The 25,848-nt window shown below is 36.9% G+C and overlaps 1 long non-coding RNA gene across 1 annotated transcript in view; it reads left to right on the top strand.

Annotated features, from left to right (window-relative positions):
* Window positions 1-1,220: 1,220 nt before the first annotated feature.
* The window catches only part of LOC309625361, a 60,147-nt gene continuing 35,519 nt past the window's right edge, over window positions 1,221-25,848 (top strand). Inside the window, exon 1 of the long non-coding RNA XR_014242481.1 lies at window positions 1,221-25,848. This exon is cut by the window's right edge and continues 15,118 nt beyond it. This is a non-coding gene — a long non-coding RNA (uncharacterized lncRNA).

The raw sequence follows: 25,848 nt of genomic DNA, 5'->3' as shown, positions 1-25,848 counted from the left end.
AAATTGAAACTGGGATTAAAAATCTTCCAACAAACAAAAGCCCAGGACCAGATGGCTTCACAGGCGAATTCTATCAAACATTTGGAGAAGAGCTAACACCTATCCTTCTCAAACTCTTCCAAAATATAGCAGAGGGAGGAACACTCTCAAACTCATTCTACAAAGCCACCATCACCCTGATACCAAAACCAGACAAAGTTATCACAAAAAAGAAAACTACAGGCCAATATCAGTGATGAACATAGATGCAAAAATCCTCAACAAAATACTAGCAAACAGAATCCAACAGCACATTGAAAGGATCATACACCATGATCAAGTGGGGTTTATCCCAGGAATGCAAGGATTCTTCAATATATGCAAGTCAATCAATGTGATAAATGATATTAACAAATTGAAGGAGAAAAACTGTATGATTATCTCAATAAATGCAGAAAAAGCTTTTGACAAAATTCAACACCCATTTATGGTAAAAAACCCTCCAGAAAGTAGGCATAGAGGGAACTTTCCTCAATATAATAAAGGCCATATATGACAAACCCACAACCAACATTGTCCTCCATGGTGAAAAACTGAAACCATTTCCACTAAGATCAGGAACAAGACAAGGTTGTCCACTCTCACCACCGTTATTCAACATAGTTTTGGATGTTTTAGCCACAGCAATCAGAGAAGAAAAAGAAATAAAAGGAATCCAAATCGGAAAAGAAGAAGTAAAGCTGTCGCTGTTTGCAGATGACATGATACTATACATAGTGAATCCTAAAGACTACCAGAAAACTATCTAGAGCTAATCAATGAATTTGGTAAAGTTGCAGGATACAAAATTAATGCACAGAAATCTCTTGCATTCCAATACACTAATGATGAAAAATCTGAAAGTGAAATTAAGAAAACACTCCCATTTACCAATGCAACAAAAAGAATAAAATACCTAGGAATAAACCTACCTAAGTAGACAAAAGACCTGTATGCAGAACACTATAAAACCCTGATGAAAGAAAGTAAAGATGATACAAACAGATGGAGAGATATACCATGTTCTTGGATTGGAAGAATCAATATTGTGAAAATAACTCTACTACCCAAAGCAATCTACAGATTCAATGCAATCCCTATCAAACTACCAATGGCATTTTTCACAGAACTAGAACAAACAATTTCACAATTTGTATGGAAACACAAAAGACCAAGCAATCTTGAGAAAGAAAAACGGAGCTGGAGGAATTGGGATCCCTGACTTCAGACTATACTACAAAGCTACAGTAATCAAGACAATATGGTACTGGCACAAAAACAAATATAGATCAATGGAATAGGATAGAAAGCCCAGTGATAAACCCACGCACATATGGTCACCTTATCTTTGATAAAGCAGGCAAGAATATACAATGGAGAAAAGACATCCTCTTCAATAATTGGTGCTGGGAAAACTGGAGAGCTATACGTAAAAGAATGAAATTAGAACACTCCCTAACACCAGACACAAAAATAAACTCAAAATGGATTAAAGGCTTAAATGTAAGGCCAGACACTATAAAACTCTTAAAGGAAAACATTGGCAGAACACTGTATGACATAAATCACAGCAAGATCCTTTTTGACCCATCTCCTAGAGAAATGGAGATAAAAACAAAAATAAACAAATGGGACCTAATGAAACATAAAAGCTTTTGCACAGCAAAGGAAACCATAAACAAGATGAAAAGACAACCCTCAGAATGGGAGAGAGAAAAGGGCTTCCCTGGTGGCGCAGTGGTTAAGAATCTGCCTGCCAATGCAGGGGACACAGGTTTGATCCCTGGTCTGGGAAGATCCCACATGCCACGGAGCAGCTAAGCCCGTGCACCACAACTACTGAGCCTGTGCCCTAGTGCCGTGAGCCACAACTACTTAGCCTGCGTGCTGCAACTACTGAAGCCCGCGTGCCTAGAGCTTGTGCTCTGCAACAGGAGAAGCCACCACAATAAGAAGCCCGTGCACCACGAGGAAGAGTAGCTCCCGCTCGCTGCAACTAGAGAAAAGCCCACGCGCAGCAACAAAGAACCAACACAGCCAAAAATAAAATAAATAAATTTTTAAAAAAAACAAACGTTCACTTTATAGCAGTACACCATATATACTCAATAAACATTTGTTAATCAATAAATGTTATTTAAAGCTAAGTATAATTAAAAAAAAAAAAAGAATGGGAGAAAATGTTTGCAAACGAAACAACTGACAAAGGATTAATCTCCAAAATATGCAAGCAGCTTATGCAGCTCAATATCAAAAAAACAAACAACCCAATCCAAAAATGGGCAGAATACCTAAATCGACATTCCTCCAGTGAAGATATACAGATTGCCAACAAACAAATGAAAGGATGCTCAGCATCACTCATCATTAGAGAAATGCAAATCAAAACTACAATGAGTTATCACCTCACACTAGTCAGAATGGCCATCATCAAGAAATCTACAAACAGTAAATGCTGGAGAGGGTGTGGAGAAAAGGGAACCTTCTTGCACTGTTGTGGGAATGTAAATTGATACAGCCACTATGGAGAACAGTATGGATGTTCCTTAAAAATCTAAAAATAGAACTACCATAAGACCAAACAATCCCACTACTGGGCATATACCTTGAGAAAACCATAATTCAAAAGGAGTCATGTACCACAATGTTCATTGCAGCTCTATTTACAATAGGCAGGACTTGGAAGCAACCTAAGTGTCCATGAACAGATGAATGGATAAAGAAGATGTGGCACATATATATAATGGAATATTAACCATAAAAAGAAATGAAATTGAGTTATTTGTAGTAAGGTGGATTGACCTAGAGACTGTCCTACAGAGTGAAGTAAGTCAGAAAGAGAAAAACAAATACTGTATGCTAACACATATATATGGAATCTAAAAATAAAATAAAATAAAATAATGAAGAACCTAGGGGCAAGACAGGAATAAAGATGCAGACGTAGAGAATGGACTTGAGGACACGGGGAGGGGGAAGGGTAAGCTGGGACAAAGTGAGAGAGTGACATGGACATATATACACTACCAAATGTAAAATAGATAGCTAGTGGGAAGCAGCCGCATAGCACAGGGAGATCAGCTTGGTGCTTTGTGTCCACCTAGAGGAGTGGGATAGGGAGGGTGGGAGGGAGACACAAGAGGGAGGAGATATGGGGATATATGTATACGTATAGCTGGTTCACTTTGTTATACAGCAGAAACTAACACACCATTGTAAAGCAATTATACTCCAATAAAGATGTTTAAAAAAAACCTATGGAGAGGGAATTCGCTGGTGGTCCAGTGGTTAGGACTCTGTGCTTTCACTGCCAAGGGCCTGGGATCAGTCCCCAGTTGGGGATCTAAGATCCTGCTTGCTGCCCTATGGAGAGAGATGCTGCATTTTCAGAAAGTCAGAGTGTTGGACTTACATTGAGAAAATTCTTATTGAGAAGGCAGACTGAGAAGATGCAGTGATAATGCATCATGTTTCTGTGTATCCATATGCCCCTCCTATCACTGAAAAACAGCCATCTTAATGAGAAAAAAGCCCTGATATATTTTTTCCACTGGAAAACTTAACTCTTTTTATTCATTTAATTAATTAATTAATTAATTAATTAATTGTGGTATAGTCGTTTTACAATGTTGTATTAGTTTCTACTGTACCGCAAAGTGAAGTAGAGTTCCCTGTGCTATATAGCAGGTTCTCATTAGTTATCTATTTTGTACATATTAGTGTATATATGTCAATTCCAATCTCCCAATTCATCCCACCTCCCCTTCCCCGCCTTGGTGTCCATACATTTGTTCTGTATGTCTGTGTCTCTATTTCTGCCTTGCAAACAGGTTTGTCTGTATCATTTTTCTAGATTCCACATATATGCGTTAATATACGATATTTGTTTTTCTCTTTCTGAGTTACTTCACTCTGTATGACAGTCTCTAGGTCCATCCACATCACTACAAATGACCCCATTTCATTCCTTTTTATGGCCGAGTAATATTCCACTGTATATATGTACCACATCTTATTTATCCTTTCGTCCGCTGATGGGCATTTAAGTTGCTTCCATGACCTGGCTACTGTAAATAGTGCCACAGTGAACACTGTGTCTTTTTGAGTTATGGTATTCTCTAGGTATATGCCCAGTAATGGGATTGCTGTGTCATGTGGTAATTCTATTTTTAGTTTTTTAAGAAACCTCCATACTCTTCTCCATAGTGGCTGTATCATGTTACATTCCCACCAACAGTGCAAGAGGGTTCCCTTTTCTCCACACCCTCTCCATTATTTATTGTTTGTAGATTTTTTGACGATGGCCATTATGACTGGTGTGAGGTGATACCTCATTGTAGTTTTGATTTGCATTTCTCTAATAATTAGTGATGTCGAGCATCTTTTCATGTGCCTCTTGGCCATCTACATTAATTACAAATCTTTTTGCTTCAAGTAATACAAGGTCAGGTTAATGTGGCCTTTGGTTAACATTCCATTGGGTATGAAAAGAATAGCAGAATGCCACAGGTAACAGTGTCAGTCAGGGTCTAGGAAACAGATGTTATCCTCTAGTTGATTAATTTGCGGGAGTTTAATATAGGGAATATTCACAAAACTAGGGTCAGCATATAGGAAACCTACCCTGGAGCTGTTAATGGCAGGAATTATTAACACCTCTAGGTCTGAAAAGACAAGTGGAGGAAGCAGTTACTGGGCAGAGAGGACCACCTGATAGGGCTGTGACCTTGTTCCAGGGACCCATCAGGCCCATTGTGAGCCTCTAGGGAGGGTTCCAGGGGAATCAACATCCCTATCTCCTTCTCCTCCTTCTCACACAGAGCTCCTGCCAATAATCTGCTTTTGCTGATTCCAGTCAAAATCCTGAGGGGAAGAGGGCATGAACATGAGCATGCTGGACACAGAGCAGGTAGAAAAAAAGTGGAGAATGGAATTGACAGCCCAAACAATAGTTATCTAACATAGCAACATTTCTTTCTTTTTTACCTGAAAAAATGGCATTTCAGTAGTCAGAGCATTCGGTTTGATTGAGAAGATCCTTCCTCAGAATAATAAAATGCATATAAAATTTGCTTCAATAAATAATTCAAATGTTATATCTTAATATCATTACTTTTCACTTATCTGCAAGCCATACTAAGTAACCTCATAAGTTTGTCTGGTTCTTGTTCCCAGCAGGATGATTTTCATAAAAATAAAATCTTCAGACTTCTAGTCCCTTGAAGGTTTGTGGTGAGAGCAGAAAAATTGTGCTAGAGTCTAGCTAATGGTGTACCCTTAAATGACCTTCAGTGACAAGCCAATGACTTGTTAACAGATTCATACTAATGAGGTGGGGCAAGAGATGGAGGGGAAACTGACACACTAAGGGCATTTCATAATGCTGACTTCTGTGCTCACTCTTAGCAAAGACTGGAAAGTTTGAGAAGCAAATCTCAAATGTAGGCAATCACAATATGTAACGTATAATAATCATATTTTAAGAAAAAGTAGTGGCATGCACTCTATAAAGGTTTGATGCCTATTTGAATGAATAAGGAAATGGACTGAGGTTAATGTATATGTGATTTTCCATCAGATCATATAAGCACGGAGAGAGCTCATTATTACTAAACTGGCAGTGGTAGCGTGAGGCTAGCTTCAAAGACTCAGCTGATGAAGGGGGACACCAATATCCTGTCTGCATCTGTCCAGGTCTCCTAACATTTCCTGCAGTGACTTGATCAGTGTACTTAAAAGAAGTCTTTCTATGTGGACGAAGGAATTGGACGACTAGTGGAACCTTCTCCAGGTGGTTCCAGTGCTCATAATTGTTCTCCATATTCTCTGGGACATCATGAGAATCTCTGAAGCAATGCTTCAACACATACTGTATTACTACTAGGAGAACTGGAACTTATCTGAAGCCATGTTAAGAAATCCAGAGCAGATATAGTAAAAAAGCATATTTTTGTCAATTTCAGGAATTATGGAAAAAATAGAACTATTTTAGGTCACACACAAAAATAAATAAAAATGGCCTTTGAAAAATTTGAGAAGATGCTCAACTTCACTCATAGTAAGTGAAATACAAATTAAAACTATGCTGAAATAATTATTTCTCATCTAACTGGCAAAAATTCAAAAGTTCAATGACATATTCTACTGGTGAGTCTCTGGAGGAATGAAACCCATATATTGCTGATAAGAATGTAAAGTGGTACAGCATCTAAGGAAGAGAATTTGGAAACATCTACCAAAATTATAAATGAATTTACCTTGTGACTCTCAATCCCAATCTAGGAATTTCACTTGAAGATGCTCTTCCACAAATATGCACAAGATTATTCATTTGGCATTATTTGTGATAGCAAAATACTGAAAACAACTTAATGTTCCACATTTAAGGAGAGGAGACTTAGATTATTTATTGAATAATAATCTAAGGTACAGCCATATAATGGAGAACTTTGCTGCTGAAAAATATTAGAAAATCTGTATAAATTAATATGGAGTGATTTTGATTTCTCAGATCCATTGTTAAGTTCAAAAAATATGAGTTCAAGAGTCCATGCTACTATTTGCATGTGAAAGGTAAAACACCAATATTGCCTATTTAGAAAAGAAAAACTTAGGAAAGATAGAAGAGAAACTGTTGAAAATGGCATCTATGGGGAGTGAGTAGAACTAGGATGAAAGGGATAGGGATGGTGGTGAGATATCCTTGATTATGCTATTTTTAAATAATTTTGACCCTTGAACTATGTAAATATACCCTTAATAATTAAACTGAAAATGGAAAAAAGCAGACCTGAAATTGAATATAAACAAAAGCAAATAAGTCTAACTGTATCAAATTGATATATAACCGCTTAGCAAAAAATAATTAATTCAAGTAACTTTTGATCACAGTACTTTTACCCTTCATAATTAGTGTCTAAAGACATAAAGAATTACAGACAACTCTTGAATCCTCTATTAGGCTTGGTTTTGGTGATGAGATTGATGTTTAATTATGAAAACATTTTGTTTGTATTGGTTGGAACAAATAAGGAAATATATTGATGTTCTTTGGAATTAGGTTTCTCCCTTGGTAAAGAAAGATACAAATACGAAATCGGAGGAAGAGAGAAAGAACCCTGTGGTCCTGAATTTGAATTGGTAAAATAAGCTCATTATATAATAAATATAGGAATCAAGGAAATGCTCAAGGACTAATGGAAAAAACTTAAAGACACAACATCCAACTTGAAGGGGAAATCACTGGTCAAATTTGGAATAATTTGAGCATCGAAAGGTATAATGATGGCAATGTATTATAAATAGATTGTAACTCATTAAATAAAAAAAGAATCCAGATGGATAAACAATAAGGTCCTACTCTATAGCACAGGGAATTATATTCAATATCCTATGACAAACCATAATGGAAAAGCATATTGAAAAGAATGTATATATATGTATAACTGAATCACTTTGCTATACAGCAGAAATTAACACAACATTGTAAATCAACTATACTTCAGCAAAATAAACAACAGCAACAATAAAAACAATTAGATAAAAAAAAAGAATCCAGGAGTCATAGTGATACTAAAAAAAGGCGGAGACTGTATCTCTTCTTCACAGAATAATGACAGCTAATGAAGGTAGAAGAAATGATAGAATTAAAAAATCACCATTTTGAAAATAACACTCTAATAATTGTTTCAGGCAAGGATCCTAAACAGATATAAAACTACTGGGTAAAATGTAATTGTGGGACAGAATATTCACATAGTTTCAATGTACCAAGCCATGGATTTGTAATTAATTCAAAATGGAAATAAGTAACTTTACAGTAAAGAGTTCTAGCAAACACCATCTTATTCAAGTGATCAAACTCAGGATCAATCAATGATTATCCAAACTAACATCAAATACCTCATGATAATGATGCAAATACTTTTGAACTATTCTCACACAAACTCTTTAACTTCAATTTCCTCATGTGGAAAAATCGGATAAATCTAGATTGTAGAACATTCTGTAAGAAAATGGACCTGAGTTCTTCAAGAATATTACTGTTAAATTAAAGAAAGAGATTAGGGAGTGTCCTAGATTAAAGACGGCTAAAGAAACATGGCAATTTAACGCTATGCACAGTTCATGTTTGAATCCTGGATTAAGAAAAAAAGAAAGCTAGAAGCCATAAAATGCGTTCTGGGGAAAATGTGCACATGGTCAGTACATTATATATTGTTGTATATACACATTCTGTTCCTTGGATATGACAAATTATTGTGGTTATCGAGAGTAATGATCCTGTTTTTAGGAGATTCTGAACCATTTAGGAGTGAAGTATGATATCTGCAACTTAAAAATGTTTTCACAAAAAAGATAGTGAGATAAATTGAAATAAAGGAGAAAAGGGAGAAACCCAGAAGGGAAGGAAAGAAGGACAGAAGAAAGGAAAAATGTAGCACAATGCTAATATTTGGTAAATCTTGGCTCTGGAAATATAGTGTTCATTGCAGGTTTCTTTTAACTTTTCTGTATGTTGGAAATTTATCAAAACAGAAGAATGAAATGCTATTTGAAGCAACATGGTTGGACTTGGAGATAATCATACTAAGTGAAGTAAGTAAGGCAGAGGAAGACAAATATCATATGATACTGCTTATATGTGGGATCTTAAAAATTATGTTACAAATGAGCTTATTTACAAAACAGAAAGACTCACAGACATAGAAAACAAATTTATGGTTACCAAAGGGAAAGGGGGGAGGGATAAATTAGGAGTTCAGAATTAAAATATACACACTACTATATAAAAAATAGATAACCAACAAGGACCTACTGTTTAGTACAGGGAACTATACACAATATCTTATAATAACATATAATGGAAAAGAATGTAAAAAAAGAATATATATATATATAACTGAATCACTTTGCTGTACATCTGAAACTAACACAACTATGTAAATCAACTATATTTCAATAAAAATTAAAACCCAAAAAAACCCCAAAATTGGGGAAAAAGGAACACATACACATGAATTGGGGGTCTTTATTTAGCTTTACTATCCATTCTTATGGGTTTTTTACCTATGTGTAAAATGTGTTTTCAATGTTTCATTGACAGAAATGTGGAGGGACACATGCTCCAAGAAGCATGGAGCTTAGAGTAATAGTGTCTGAGGCCTGATTTCCAGGACTGGAGCCTAGATTCAGCATGAAGAAAGGCTAAGATGCCATTAAGTTCCTTTATTGCTCCTGCTGCTTCCATCATACCCTGTTCCAAACCTCTCTGATGGTATGGAGTGCATGTATTCATTCATTTTTTTACATTTAAGAACATCTCTTTTATGTAGGGACTGCGCTGTTTACAGAGGTTGGCGCTCTCAGGGATTGTCTTTTGTAGAAGGATGGATATAATCATACAAATAATTGTTTTATAAGGTGGATTAAATAGATGCCTTTAAGGAGGTACAGGCTTCATTTGAAATTGTAAGAGGGAGGAAGGAACAATTGTTTCCAATTAGAAGTTGGGTTGAATGAACTGTGCCTTGAGTGATGAGAAACATAAATTAAAATGAGCAAGAGTTTTATACCAGCATTAGAGCACTGTGAAGGAAGGTGGAGACATAAAAATGCTGTGTCTTTTGAGACTGGCCAGTTATAAACTGAATTCTAAACACATATGAAAGGGCCGGTGTAGTGCAACATGGCGAGGCCTGCTGCAGACTCAGGAGTATGTATCTATGTATGTGTATGTGTCATAGCAAGAATTTCCTACTGGGGAGAATATCGAATGAGAAGTTGGAGCTGCCCTTTGCTAATCTTCACCATATAAAAGGCAGAAAGCCCATGGCTTTGAACAGGGATTTGTTTTTTTTCCTCTGTCAGGGCTGCACTGGACACATCTTCCAAGACAACTGAGGGTTTTGGGAGGCAGGATGAGCTCTCTACTCATTTGTGTCTTTATCTAGTTACACTCCTCACACTGCTTACTTTCTGATTTATAGTAAAGTAAAGTGAAAATAACCTCTCTGAAGCAAGGTCACCATTTTTGCCTACCTTTGTGGTCTGGCCTATTTCAATCATTGTATCATTGCTGGAGATAAAAAGATGCATATTAGACATGGTTCTTGATCCTGCTGCATTTTCACTATTGAAACCACTGGCTTATCTATATACTCTTATTCCTATCTCCTACATTTTGGCCTCAATTCTTAAGATTCTTTTCTGGGTTTGTTCCCCTATGTGTAAAATATTGTCCTTTTACATTTTTCGGGTTAGAAGACAGGTCGATAAAACAGAGGCATAATTTTTATATTAATGAAAAACATATGTATCTATATTGCTCTTTTAAAATTAATAAGTAACAATTATATATTTGAAGAAAATTATTAAGAAATACTTATAAATAAAGCTTTCTGTTTTTACTTTAATGAGCATGATAAAATAAACAGCTGATTTTAATAATGGAAGGACAGATCTCAGAATCTTAGATATATTTTATTGAGTAATTTTGCCGAAGGTATGGTACTTCCTGAAGAGACATATCATGAGAAGTTAAATTTCTTTTCTAAGAGTCAATAGTATGATTGAACATGCTTTTTGGAGTTCTAGTTTGAGTTTTTCAAAAGGCTTCAGTAATTCCAAGGATACAGTTTCCATAATGAATAGGAAGGATCCACATTTTTGGTAAAATTTCTGGGAAGTTAGTAAACATGTGCACATATTAATTAACTTTATGCTATTAATATGTTTGCTGTCACGAGTGCTTAATTATTATCCTAGGAAAATGAAGGTCAGACTTTAAGGAATTGGGGAACTGGACAACACATTTAACTTCTTCCAGATTGGCTACTTATGCCTAACCTAGCTTAATCAGTCTGCATACTATGAAGACTGGAATTCAGGTATCTCAGTAATATTGCTGTTGCATTTGAAAAGCTTTAGAGCATACTGCACATCAGTTACCAAAAACAGAACTTTTTGGAACTATAGTGGTAGAGTTGCAGCAACTATGGAAATGACAGATGATCACCTTGGAGGAATAGCAAAAAAATGGAGAAGCTGGAAAGGTCTAGATGGATTGTGCTGTTCTCTGGTGTCACCTCTATCACTTCAGTAGCCTTTTATTATATTTCAAATACTATATATATATATATATATATATAATATATATATATATACATATATATATCAAATATTATCAATTTTGTCAATAGCTGTTTGTATTTCTCTGTCCTTAGAATGATGTACAGAAAAAAATTAGCTATGATTTTATAACAAATGCACCATTACTGATACGTTATTTTAAAAACATGTTAAGCATTGTTCAAATTACTTGCAACTAGTAACATCTTAAGGCATAACTGGATCAAACTGTATATTATGATGATTATTTCTTACCTGTTCTTTATTAGAAATCATCTGAGCACTTTGAATGATTTTTGGTACAACAGAGATTAAATAAATATACCTTTGTGGTTATGGTTATTGTTTTTCCAACAGAAGTACATCTTGGAGCAGCCACCAGGAATTTTCCATTTCTTTAACCAAATATTTTATACTTAAGGGTCTTGAAACTTATTAATCAATTTACTTATATATCAACTCAATATAATGCTCTTAATTGTTATGGCACACTATAAATAAAAAGAGAAATAATTCACTGAATGAGATTAGTCTTGAATTAAAATAAAGATAACAAATACAGAGTCAGGAATAAGTTTCTGAAATGTTGTCAACTGTATATTTAGAACTTAAACCTCAGAAATGGACCTTGTTTTGAAACTAGTGTTTTTTAAAGACAAGGTAGACTGGAACAGACACTCTCACCTGTTTTTCCACTGGGACACTGTTAACTGATTGGTTATCTTCACACCAGTGTAGAGCTGGATTGAGTCATATGGACCCCTCAGACAGACCAACAATTGGTGATGTTTCAAAAGAACATTCTTAAGTATGTGTTCAACATTGATTCAGAGGAAATACTGTAATCTGTGGGCAAACTATAAAGAAGGAAAACTTTTGGTGATGTAGTCTCAGCTTGCCCACCCATTTAACATCACAGGAGTCCTGCTGTGAACTAGGTCCTCTTTAGAAGAAAGTTAATAATCTCTCTTGCTATTTTACCATGTTGTCCAATGGTCTCACCCTCCTCCCCTAGTGGCTTATCAAGGTGTTTCTTCTAATCACATAGGTTTCCTAAAATATATTCTGGCATATAAAATTTTCTCTATCTCATTATATTCCCAGGGTTTGGGGGGACCTCTGTGATGTTTGTGGAATTCTAGTATTACTTCAACATCCCCTCTAGATGCTAGGTTGACAAGGTATTTAACCAGGATTCATATCAAGGTCAAATTTCCATATGCCTAAGTACTTGACTGTCAACTCAGTATCCTCACCTCCCCCTAGTCTAAGGTTTCCTAAGGCAGAATTCCCCTCCCTGTATAGTTCTGAATTAAATTCCGTTCATGAGAGTCTCTTGGAAGGAAGGCAAGAGGGAGAAACAATTATTCTTCAGGAGATGGGGTAGTTAGTGTCATAGAGGGCAGGAGGTATGAGGTATATTTCAGGCAAGTTTGTGAGCGACCCCACCACCACCTCGCTGTTGCATACTGAAAGTTGATAAGAGCTTACCAGAGCTTCTTAGATTTGTCGTGGTTTCTGGGCATGCTTTTGAGAACTACCTGCTTCTACCTGGTGCTGTGGGATGAGATCATTAGTGATTGTTTTCTTACTTATAATTCTAGCTTTTCCAACAGCTATAGAGACCTCTCTTCCCTGTATTAAATTCCTTCATACGTGTTTCACTTCATACATTTCACTTAGGCAGTCTCTGGAAGGCTGGACAATTGTTTCTAAAGGCAGTATTTTGGCAGGATAATGGATGAAGAATTTATACATAGCCTTCCATCTCCCTCTGGTCAAATGTTTTCCCACAGGGCATCAACTACGTCCACACTTCCAGGTAGCTCGCTGTGCCTCAATATCAACATTAAACCTCAGGGCCAGGAGGTGAGGGATGTGCAGTGTGGGTATGAGATGCAGTCTTGTCGGGGTGTCCCATATGAATTTTGTCAGTTTGCACACACCGTTGGTTGCCCCAGTGTAGTTGAAGTAGTCTAAATGGCCAAAGACCCCAGAAGCAGGTGAGGCTGAGAGGATCTGAAGTGAAATATAAAAAGTTTTTGCTCTATGAGATTTGGGGCCAGTTGATTCTGGGTTTAAGTCTTGGTTTATATTAGCCATGTAACTAGATGATTTTTGCTTGTTCTCTCTGCATTTCCTGAATTTTTTTCTATCATAAGACAATAATGATACATTATTGTAACATTGTGGAATCTTTCTAAAGATTAAATGAGGTAAAGTATATAGTGTGTTTAATATGGTACCTGCCACATAATAAGGCTGAATAGATGGCTCTTGCCATGATAATTATGATTTGTGGTTTTCCAGGGGATTGCTAGTTCAAGTAGGAGGAAATATGGGTAACCCAGTGGAGTCTACTGCTCTTTCATTATGACTCACCATCATTAAGATGCTTCCCCTATCCCTGTGCAGAACCTTGGAAAGACCCTGCAAATGATTTTTTTCTTCTCCCCTTTCTACCAAGGTTTCCTTTTTTAAAGGATGTGACTTCTGGAATGGTAGCCTTATACTTCTAAAAGGATGGTAGGAGGATGAAATCACAATTGTCTGAGCCTTAAAGAATCATGGTTTTTCAGGACTAACTCCATCTTTACTGAAATGTAATTGAAAACAAGGACCAGAAGCCCAGATGCTATGAACAATGGCTCATGATGTTGGCGGCACAGTTTTAATTCTACAAGTCTATAAAATGAGTTAATCATGTTAGTGAAAACATCAGCTAAGAAGAAAACAAAATGATAAAAGACTATAAACATCTACTAATAAGTTATTACAATTGAGAGAGACACAATTTAATGATCTCTTTCTCATCTGTAAAACTAAATTTAGAAGTTGGTAATAGTTACAATGACCTCAGTTTAGTCTATGCTGATCATTGACTGTGGATATTTCACACCAGAGATTTGGTATATTAAAGTAAAATGAAATTGTACTAATCAATTAACTCTGTTATACATTACCTTTACCTAGAGTGTTAAACTGCAGTGGGACTCTATAAATTTAAATGAAAGCTATTTACTGAATAATAGTAGGTTAGAATTAAAATAAATAAATATAAAATAAAGAGTCCTGATTTGTGATTTCTGGGATTTTTTTGATCCAAAAAGAAAAATCTAGTCCATTTCCTATTCTATATGCAGGTAAAAGCACAACTTCCATCAATTTCTCTTTGCTAAACCCTTTCTAGAAAAAGGAAGACAAATCTCAAAGTTGGTTGGGCTCTGCTCACTTGAGGGGCTGGTAATCATCCATTATAGTCTGAACACCAGAACAAAGCCTTCTGAGAACAAATGGAAATTCTCTCCTTACTAAATGTTACTAACATTTTCTTTTCAGAGATTGTTAATTTTAGTGAAATCTCTTAGCATGACTAATCTGGCACTTTAGAGCATCTGCTATATCTGTGAAATCTGAGCATATTTTTGAGGATAAGACAGGAGACAATTCTCTCTCCAAAGACAAATTATCTGGTCATTTGATCATCTTTGTGCAACAGATTGTGACTGACTCTTGTTGGCCTAGTGTGTACTCAATACCACACTCTCGCTCACACAGTCCTACCCATGACACCCTGTTATTTAAGAGAAAATCACTCAAATTAGTCACTTGATGTCACAAAGAAAAAGCAAACTGTTGATTGCCTAAGTTCTCATTTTTCAGCTGGTTGCTTTGATTTCATTTATTGATAGTCATGGTGTATCATCCTCTTAGGTCATCAGTTTTTCTTGATATTGAAGAGTTATAATCAGACAGCAAAATGCGGGAGGTGATATAAGCTCTTCATTTCAACCAGTTGAAATCAGTTGAAATTGCTGCTTCCACCACAATTTCCATGTTTAGGAAGACAATTCAATCTTACTACATTTCATCCATTAAGAATTTAGAGACTCTGCAGAAAGATTGATGTAAAATAGAGTGTTTAAGGACTTACATTCGCTCACTTGGCTTATCCTTGAGTACAAAGGTGAGTTGACTGCTCCAGAACATGCACCTAAGTCAATAATCTGAAAGTTCCCCTTTGGTGGCTGGTCCTAGGGTGATAAAATCAGCTAGCCTGTAAGCCTCCTCCAGGTTTATGCATCATTATACCTTTTTATTTTCATCTTTCCTTCTTTGCTTTTTATGTGTGATCTTGATTTCATGTCCCATGCATGATACCTGGAAGATGTGCAGGTAGAGTTCATTTTGAGACATTTATTACCAAAAGTTCGTACTACTAACATCATGAACACAAGAGAAAATTTCTGATTAGTACTTGCCTTCCATTCCAAGTACTGTCAATTCTTGACTATGCTTCCAGTTTAGTTTTTCTTTTACATCTTTCTTTCTTTCCTTCTCTTCTCTCTCCTCTACCTTATTGGTAGGGTCCATGTTTCATCCTGGTAGTACCACATGGTCCAAGTGTGGAAGATAATCCTTCTTGGTTCCATTTTAGAATGGTTATGGTGATCCCATACTGAATCCTCCTTAGACTTTAAGTCTTTTAGATTCTTCAAAATGGAGAAGCTACAAATTTGGTAGATATTTAAAATGCTCATTCTTCTGCAAAGTGATTTTGTGGAGTTTCTAGAGATCCTTCTTCCTGTTCCCATTGATGGGGATGTTTTAAATGTATTTCCCTCGAGGTGGATAAATGCTTCTCTTCTGGCTGATGATTTTTTACTTATCCTCAGACTTAATACATTCTTTTGGCTGAGGACACCTTCCCAATTCAGGCAACCCTCTTGGGCAGAATCAAAACAATCCTTTACCACTTCTCTGACTATACCCTGAAAATTCTGGAAATAGAGCCTGGTGCCCAAATCCACTGTCTTTGTCTTCATTATCAGAAAAGCTAGGCAACCATGGTCTCTCTCCCTTTAGGTTTCTCAGGTATGTTTTAGTCTACTGTGACTCTAAGATCCATAGAAAACAGATAAAGTTCTCTAAGGCATACTATTGAAGCATCTTTCCTTGGTTTTGAAAAATTAAAGTCCTTTCCGATTTCCTCCCCACGGCAGGGGTAGAGTCACAGCGCTATAACAGCTCTCTCCAAAAATACTTGAAGTTTATCTCTTGCTTTTTCAGACTCTAAAGGGCGGATATAAATGTTCAGGTAAGGGTTAAAAGCTGGCTTTTTATTCTCTCTTTTACTTGAAGGTCTTGTGTTTTGGAATTTGGTAGTCATTAATACCTATGATCTCAGTTGAAATTGTTTCTAAATAAGACCATGTTCACATCCTGTAGAACCTATAAAATAAAACAAGAACTATTCAGATGAGACCACACTATAGCTGGTTCTCTTAGACATATCTATTCTAAAATCTTTAATCTTTCTCTGTGATACAACTTGGTAATAAATATAGTAAACCTTTTTATATTTGTATTTTTTTTCACATGGCAATTCTTAAGTTAACAGAATTTAAGTTAACAGGTCTTAGCTATGTATTGGTCTAGATCTGTTGTATGAGTGCAGCCATTTTCATTTACTCCTGTTGTTTGCTTTAGAAAGCCCCAAGTAAAGCATCTGGATTGGATAAAATGCAACTGACTTGGATACAAGCTCAAGGGCAGGGATTGTATCAGCCGTCTCTTGCATGCAACCTCATGTCTTTCTGACTCATATTTTCACTCCAGCCACTGCCGTGGCACACAGATGCATGCAGGTATAATATGACAGGACCTTGCCTTACCAACACTCTAAATCTCTTGCTTTTGGCTCTGGATTTTCTCCACTACTTCCAAATGGGATGCCTGTGGGAATCTGCTCAGCCATGTGACACTTGCAGAAGACAGTTAAGTTTCCGTGCACAACCGTCAGAAATTGGGGATGAGAACTGCTCTGCTCTGTCTCAGGTGAACAATTCTGAGGTGCCCATACATGGCTCCTCAGAAGATCCCAGGTGGAATTTTGTTCCAGTTGTTCACTGAGGTAGTCAGTTCAATGATGCAATTTTAAATTAACTTTCCCTCCTGCTCTGTGTTGCTCTTCTAGTTCCCTACACCAGTTACTTGGGTTCATTTCCGGAATTAAACTTTATGCATTCAAGCCCTTCCCTCAGGACCTTTTGTGAAGGAACCTAGGCCAAGACCATACTTTTTGTTTCTCTGTTCACTGAAGAAATACAAACACTTAACAGTGGTGCAGCCTGGAACATAGTAAGTATTCAGCAAAATGCTGTTGAGTGAATGACTGAATGGTGTCCAGAGGATGGACAAGATATGTGCCAATCCTTGTAGAATGCAAGCATAAGAACATTTATTCCTCTGTGGGTTGTGCTGCTTCTTAAGATTGATGATTATTAATAGGTATCGTCAATGTCTTTCTGATGTGTTATCTGAAACATGCTGCAAGGCTCTTCTCAAAAAGAGGGAGTTGCCTCTTCACTGTAACGTCAGGATCTCCAGGAAAATGATGTTTTACAGGTGAATTATTGCAGCCTAACATGGAGTCCAGCATGATGCATTGTTCTTTGCTCATAAATAATGCAAAGAGGATACCAGGCAAAGATAAAGGCCAGTGATTTATTCCACATAACCTTTATGTAAACCTCATAAATTGTGTGCAGTGATCTCTGGGAATATGACAGAGGCTGTGGCACTGGATCGTGTTGACAGTGGCAAGCATTTCATGCATTGAGAACAAGAGAATGAAGAGAACACTCCTCATACCTCTTGTGCTGTCTCACTAGGGAAAAATGGAGGAAACAGCAAGATTTAAAACAGTAATAACATTCAGAGTAGAGCAGAGATTGAAGAATTAACAGTAACATTGATATGGAGAAAAAAACAGTACTACAAAAAGCACATTATATAAGATATCATTATGAATAAATTCATTTGCATGAAGTTTTATTGTTTCTTACCTACCAAGTTACAGAAATTACACACACATATTTGCACAATATCCTGATGACATGGGAAATGCTTATCCATTTCCAGCAGAGTAACTTTCCAAGAGTGGGATTTTAAAATCTTTTAGGATTTATTTTCATTGTCTTTATTGGTAAAGAATGATACATTTGCAAGGAGTTGGGGTGTTAAATAAAGGTCTAAGTTGTAATAATTCACTCTTCACTGTGCTGCATTTACCATGGAAAGTCACAATGTGTAGTAAAAACTGGGCTTAGAGAAATCATAATGGCTTGTTAGGTAAGGAGGAGGTGAAACCTTAAAAATAATGAAATGCTAAGTAATTTAATGAGATAAAGCTAAACGAGAACTAGAATATGAACAGCTAAATCCAAAAGGGGGGAAGGTCATAGAGAAAAACAAAAACAAAAGCAAACCTCACTTGCCATAGCATCAGTTCAGTATTGTAGAGTTGACTGTATTCTTAAAGTACTGGGTATCATAACACTTCAAGTAATAAGTCACCATGAGATGCATAGGACTTATTCTACTGGAGTTATTCAGTCTTTCACCTTAACTCTGCTATGCAACTTTCTTCCAGGAAAATTCCTTTTTTCTTTTTTTCTGAAGTTCCAAAACCTTTGAAGGAATCAAAGGAGATCACAGAGAGGCAGAATTAGCTAAATTGACTAAGATAATATTGTTAATTATTTCTATCATCATTTGGCAAAGGCTAACTTTTACACTTAAATAAGAGATGCTATCATTTGCTTGTAAATAAAAATGCTGACTCTAGTAAGCAAAGAAACAACAAAAACCACGGCGGTTTCATCTGCTGCTTTGACCTTAAAACAGAGATTTTTCACACAATGAGCATTGAATGCTTTGTCTCTCCCTTTGATTGGTACCTGGAATCAGATTTTGCTTTAGACTTTTTCCTATTACAAACATTATTTTTCTAATTAGTTAAAAGAAAACATGACTGTAACATTAAGAATAGGAAGCATCACATTAGAATTTCAATTTCTAGCAATGATCCTATGCAGTTATAAAGCAGCTACACAGTTTAGCTACCCTTGATATAAAAATACAAGTTATAGAAAGCACAGCTTCCAAGTCCCTAAAAAAAAACAGCACTGCCACACACCTAAAGCTTAACCCTCTTACAGGCTGACTTTTAAGAGTCATGGGCCAAAACAGTTGAGCTGTTGCTCTTTATAAATATAACGTAACTTGCATGTGGAGAAAATTCCCCAAAAGGACGTAGCATTAAAGAGATGATTACTTTTCTTGGGGAATTAAATAAGTACAATGTAATGAAGAAGCGTGAACAAATTCACGTTCTCTATGCTGTGTTTCTGCAGCCAGACATTAAAAGCACTATCCACTCTTCTTAGCAACCCCCCAGATTCAAATTAATAAGTCATTGTACCAGCAAGGTATTTATTGAGTGCCTACTATGCACTCAGCCCTGTGAGAGGGATGTGGGAAATAGCTAGTTTAATATGTAGTCTGGATTCTAAAGAGAAAAAAAATCTAGTTAGAGAGTTAAGATAAACATAAGTCACGTAACAAATAATGTTTAAATATTACTTCTCACCTGGATGAAATGTCACATTTTCTCTAGTCTCTTTTTCAACCAATTGTCAAACTTCAGTGATATGGATTGTATATTTGTGTTCCTCTAAAATTCATTAGCTGAAACCCTAACCCCCAGTAGGATAGTATCAGCAGGTAAAGCCTTAGGGAAATAATTCCCTCATGAGAGTGGAGCCCTCATCATGGGATTACTGCCCCCCCCCCCGCCCCCGCACCTTGGAAGAAGAGACATGAGAGAAAGAGAGGGAGAGGGAGGGAGGAAGAGAGGGAGAGAGAGAAAAAGAGCTTGCTTCCTCTCTCTCTGCTCTTTGCCATGTGATGATACATCAACCTTGTCTGAAAACCAGGAAAAGAGTCTTTTTCAGACACTGGATCTGCTGGTGCCTTGATTTTGGACTCCTCAGTGTCCAGAACTATGAGAAATAAATGTTTGTTGTTAAGTCATTCAGACTATGGTATCTTGATATAGCAGCCCAAACTGACTCAGACAAGTGATATTACTCTTTGTGTTTTTTAAAAATAACTTCTTCTCAAGTGTTTTTAATAACTCCCACTTCTGATAGGTAGAGAATAACCTTAATCATATGTGATAAAATAAATATTTAGTGGGGGACAGGGTCACAGTCTTATCTTGGGAGACAATTCTCCATAAGTCTCTTATTTTTCGGTACATCTTTAGAGCAGACCATCTTTGTTTACTATCTTTCCAAGAATGTTTGTGTAGTGAACAGCATTGGACAATAGAGATAGTGTCTCCCTTCAGAGCCACTGAAAGTTTGTTTACTGTATAATATAATAAACGTAATAGCTCCCTTTGGGGCAAAAGGCAGGCATACTTACTGTCCATTTTAAAAGATTTGAGTTCCATAAGCTTGGGGCTTCTCTCCTGTAAGGCAACCCCTTATGAGAGTAGGTGTCAGCCTGGCCCTCTGCATTGCTCTGTTGGAACTTGGGTGAGGAGAAGCAGTAAAAATGCTAATCCTGTAGCTGCTGCTATTGCTGTGAGTAATGAAGTCCTTCTTCTCCGGCCCAGAGGTCCCATGTCTTCTACCTGTATCCAGGAAACTGTGACAGGTCACTTGTTCACTCAGATCCTTTGCAGCTTTTTACATCTTGCCCCTCTCACTTGTCTTTTTTTTTACACTTCATTTGGCTGTTCATTTATCTGATGAGGGAAAGGACAAAAAATTACTTGCTGGATTCTTGGGAAAAAGATAACTGGAGTAGTAGAAAAATTACCCTTCCCAAGAGGGAGTTTGTGACAGGAAGGAGAGAGAAGACTGAGGAAGCAGTGCGATGCAGAAGAGGGACATCATTTTAAATGTATAACACATTTGGATGTTCCATAACTTGGCCCATCTTTCCTGTCTTCATTGTCATTATTTATATATATGAATTCTTGATTAGTTTCAAACTGATTTGTGTGGCATGGTCCATTTTACTCAGATTATTCCCAAATACAACTTCTTCATTATTTTATAATTCATCTTCATTTCCTTGCCCCACCCCTGCCCCAGCCCCTACACCATCTCTGGGGGCACCTGGGCATGTGATCACATGCAAACCTTCTGCTAGTGAAGACTAAGTCCAGTAATTCCAAGTACTTCTTTTGATGAATCAGAAGCTTCAGAAAAGTTCTTGTTTCCTTCTTTGCCCTCCTTTCAGCGGCACCTGGGTTTAAAAAGTGTTTACAGCATTCTTGTTCTGGTGAGGGAGGTATGAATTCACAAATTATTGGTATCTATACAATGTCTCCTGTTCTTCCTGTTCTCTGCTATCCAGTGGCCAGTTAGATCTTCTCCCTAGACTGGTCCCTACTAAGATAAACTGGTCCTGTCTGGCTTTTTGTGTGTGTTATGCTGGCACACAGCTCTTAGGTCTGTGTCCTGGCCATTAGCTATCAGTCCTCAGGTCCCTTCACAGTGAAGGACGTTTGTCCAACCCTCCATGTCCCATCCCAGTCTCCAGGATTCTCTGGGTTCTCTGAGCATCTATACGCAGACCATGGGGTACCAGAAACTCACCTTCAGTCTCATCTACTTGGCTTCTTTTTTTTTTTTTATATTGAAGTGTAGCTGATTTACAATGTTGTGTTACTTTCTGCTGTATATTTGGCTTCTTTGGTCCATTTCTCTTATTCTATTTTCTGTGATGAAGTTAGGTGCTCAGTCTCTCCCATGTTATACCCAGGGAACAACCACTACCTCTGATCATTTTTGATCTACCAAAACTCATATGGGTATCTTGTTTACCTTTTCTGCCCAACAGGCACCACCACCACCCCCGCCCCCAACGCCCCATGACCTAATCTAACATGCGGAAAAGGAATATCCTAAGATAACAGAAACATACACACACACACACACACACACACACACACACACACACACGTCTATGATCTAAATGTGCCTTTTGTGTGTTAATGGTTGTTAAGGGAATGTAAATTTTTTTTTTTCTTCTCCTCAAAGTTTAGCTTTCAAGACTATTATCTTGATTCACAACTAACATTTTGGTATTAAAAACCTGGAAGACTCTTTCTCTCTGCATTTCTGTCCTAAAAGTTTTAATTCTCTACTTCCATGTTTCTCCATCATCACTCAACCCCTCAAGGTAGAGAAATAGACCTGAATGACTGAGACAAAGTCTTGTGCATTAACATGCAAAGAGACGGATAATGTATTTTGCAGAGTATTCATCTTATTATAATTGTTTATTTCCAAATCTCCTTGCAATTGCCTCCCGCAGTGCTTTCCTCATGCTCTTTTCATTCGTCTGTAAAGCTTCCACACAGTTCTTTTAATCTACCCAACATCCATGCATGTTTTAAAATCTGGATTCAATCTCATCTCTTCTAAGAAGACTTCTCTTACCATCTAGGCTGTATTCCTTTTATTCATAAAATGCCAAACCCCTGTTGCCCTGTGGTTTTAAAATCATTTTCTTTAGGATGCTCAATTTATAAGGATGTGCTTTGCAAGCCACCTAGAGAGAAGACCTAGGTTTTTTATTCTCCTTTGAACCATAGCATCTCTAACTTTATTTGATATATATTGGTAAGTTATTTTATTTGTAAAGATAAAATAGTTCAAGAGTAAAAAAAAAAATTTTAAAAATTTGAAACCATTTATCATTAATTTTGTAATTCACAATAGGTAACCTTAAAATGATTCAGTAATTTTCAGGTCTCACATATTCACTTAAGCCATATGTGCTTATGTCTTATGTTAATGATATTATAGATTCTTTCAAAATAGTGAATATGTTTTACCTTTCTATGTTTCCTCTACACCTTCTAATTTGTACACAAACATACAAGTTGATAAATAGTTGTGGTTTTGATTGGCATTGCTATGATCAAATTCTATAGTGATGCAGGAAATAAAAACTTTGGGCTATTCATGCAGAGCTATATGGATTAGATTGAACTCCATCTAGGCCTTCAAGGATGAATAAGGTTTGAAAAGATAACTAGGAAGAGGAGAGAAATTTATGAAGTGTGACAGTCTGAAAAAAGCTTTGGAGTTGGAAAAACAATCAATGGTCTCAGCTTTTGCATTTTATAACATGTGGCTGGTTAGGCTTCATCCCACAGTCTTAGCATAAGTGAATCTTCTCTTGAGAATAAAGGGCTATATAATTAGCAGGTTAGAAGACAAGCCATGTGTCATTATAAAACCCTCTTAGTATTTGCTGTTTAAGGACCAAACATGTTATTTTGTTCAAAATTGTCATGCATAGCTGAACTAATATTCCTGTAATTAGCAAAGCCACCTTTCCATTGTATATAAAATGATAATGCATATTTTTACTAGTGCTAAGCACACGTAGTGATAACTTTAAAAGATATAGAGGGCTTCCCTGGTGGCGCAGTGGTTGAGAATCTGCCTGCCAATGCAGGGGACACGGGTTCGAGCCCTGGGGAAGATCCCACATGCCGCGGAGCAACTAGGCCCGTGAGCCACAACTACTGAGCCTGCGCGTCTGGAGCCTGTGCTCCGCAACGGGAGAGGCCGCGACAGTGAGAGGCCCGCGCACCGCGATGAAGAGTGGCCCCCACTCGCCGCAACTAGAGAAAGCCCTCGCACAGAAACAAAGACCCAACACAGCCAAAAATAAATAAATTAAAAAAAAAAAAAAAAAAAAGATATAGAACTTTATAACAGAAAGGATCTTTGAAAATACAGTCCAATCCCTTATTTAAATAGATACCAGAGATGGGAATTAAAGTCTCCAAGGTCACATGACTGGTAAAGAACAGAGCAGGGACTCAACTTGGGTCCTTTGACTCTCCAAACCTACACTCATGCGCCTCTAAAGGAGATCTGCCTTTCCAGTGGAGATGAATTATGGAGTAAAATAAGAGGGTTTAGCATTTTGAAACACATGATGCTCTCAACACACTACAACAATGCTGCTATCCTCAGGAAATTAAAAAGCAATTTTGAGAAATGAAATGGGTCAAATGAGCTGTCACTGAAACTAAAGGCTGTGGATCAACCAGTAAATCAGTAACTGCTTCCTGTGCTTGAGCTTTTCAACCCCTCAGGGTGGGAAGTAAACCACCAAATAAATTTAAAAGGATTTCCACTGAGTGTTTCTTGTGAAACTCCAAAGGCATTTATATGACACGCTCTACACCCTTAATTTCCGGTGCAAAAACAGAAAGGCATTCAGAAGTCTCATTTTTTAAGAGGATTATTTTCTACCATATTTTTAAAAATATCATAAAGGGTTTTAGCAGGAGAAGTCTAATTCTCTCAGCTGAATTGAAAGGCTCAGTTATTTTTATAACGAACGTTAAACTTTCCTTCTTCTGTCTCTTCTTATTGATGATCTACTGCCATTGCTTTCTTTCCTCTCAGGATTCCAGGGAAGAAAATCAGCCAACAAGATATAATAGCTTCATTTTAACTTGGCTTCATATGCAATTTTAATGACAATTTTACATGCATTACTCAACCAACCCCCAGAACACTCAGAGGTCAAATTAGTATTTAAATAGACATTCTAAATGGAAATGAGTGTCCAGTCATTTATTTGTGAATGGTTTGATAGAACAGCAACTCCCCAAATCATCCTAGAGTATTAGGAACCTGGAAAATCAACAGCAAGCATTGATTTCTTCACCTACTTGATCTTAGCAATTGGACTTCAGTTGCATGAAAACTCAAGAAAGAAAAGTGTTTTGTGCTGTTTTCAGTCTCATCTGCACAGATCAATGCAAATTGCTCACTTACGGATGTTATTTTGGCTTTGGTTGACCACATCTACAGTTCAGTTGCAGGTCCCTGATAAGGTTATCTTGGGTCTTCACTGAGCCTAGTTAAGTACTATGATCCTTAGATTCAAAAGTAGTAAACCCTGAATTTCAGGTAGGTAACAGGTGGTGGTAATGAGATTGCTATACTGTGCTCTCTGATTTCCAGAGTTACTTTCTATAATATCTACATAAATGAGCATTTTACAATTACCTACTGCTATACTGAACAGATCTTATCTCATGATGGTGAATCATAGTGCAGTAAAGTATCAGTGGTCAGAGGTATATGGTAGGTGCAAATATGACCCCCCAAAGATGTCTCCATCCTATTCCCCCAAACCTGTGAATATGTTGTATTACATGGAAAGAGGAAATTAAGATTGAAGATGGAACTAAGGTTAGTAATCAGATAACCTTAAAATAGGGAGATTATCCTGGCTTATCTGTGTAATCACATGGATCTTTAAAAGACAAGAGGAGGAAGCAGAGGAATGTGTGTCAAAGTGATGCAGTGTGAGAAAGACTTGAGCAGCCAGTGTTGGCTTTGATAAGACAAGATGGGACCACAAGCCAAGGAATGTGCATAGCCTAGAAATGGAAAAGGCAAGAAAACAGATTCTACCCTAGAACCTCCAGAAGGCAGTCCTGCCAACACCTTGATTTTAGACCGTTAACAACATTTTTGGACTTCTGACTTCCACAACTATAAAACAATAAATTTTTGTTGTTTTGAGCCAATAAGTTTGTGATAATTTGTTACAGCAACAATAGGAATGCAGGATATTTGGACTCCACTCATCTGGATTGACTTAGGTATTGTGTGTGTGTGTGCATGTGCAAGTTTAAGGTGACTTTTCATTTATTCATTTTAACTGTGAATAATATTTTATGAATATACCACAATGTATTTTATTATAATGTATTTATCTATTCCTCTGTTTATGGAGACAGATGCTTTCCATAGCTTACTATTGCAAGCATCCTATAATAACCTCCTTTACTCGCTT

This window comes from Balaenoptera borealis (genome assembly GCF_965194805.1).
Source record: "Balaenoptera borealis genome assembly, chromosome: 3".
Taxonomy (NCBI): domain Eukaryota; kingdom Metazoa; phylum Chordata; class Mammalia; order Artiodactyla; family Balaenopteridae; genus Balaenoptera; species Balaenoptera borealis.
This window is presented reverse-complemented; position numbering and strand designations above follow the sequence as displayed.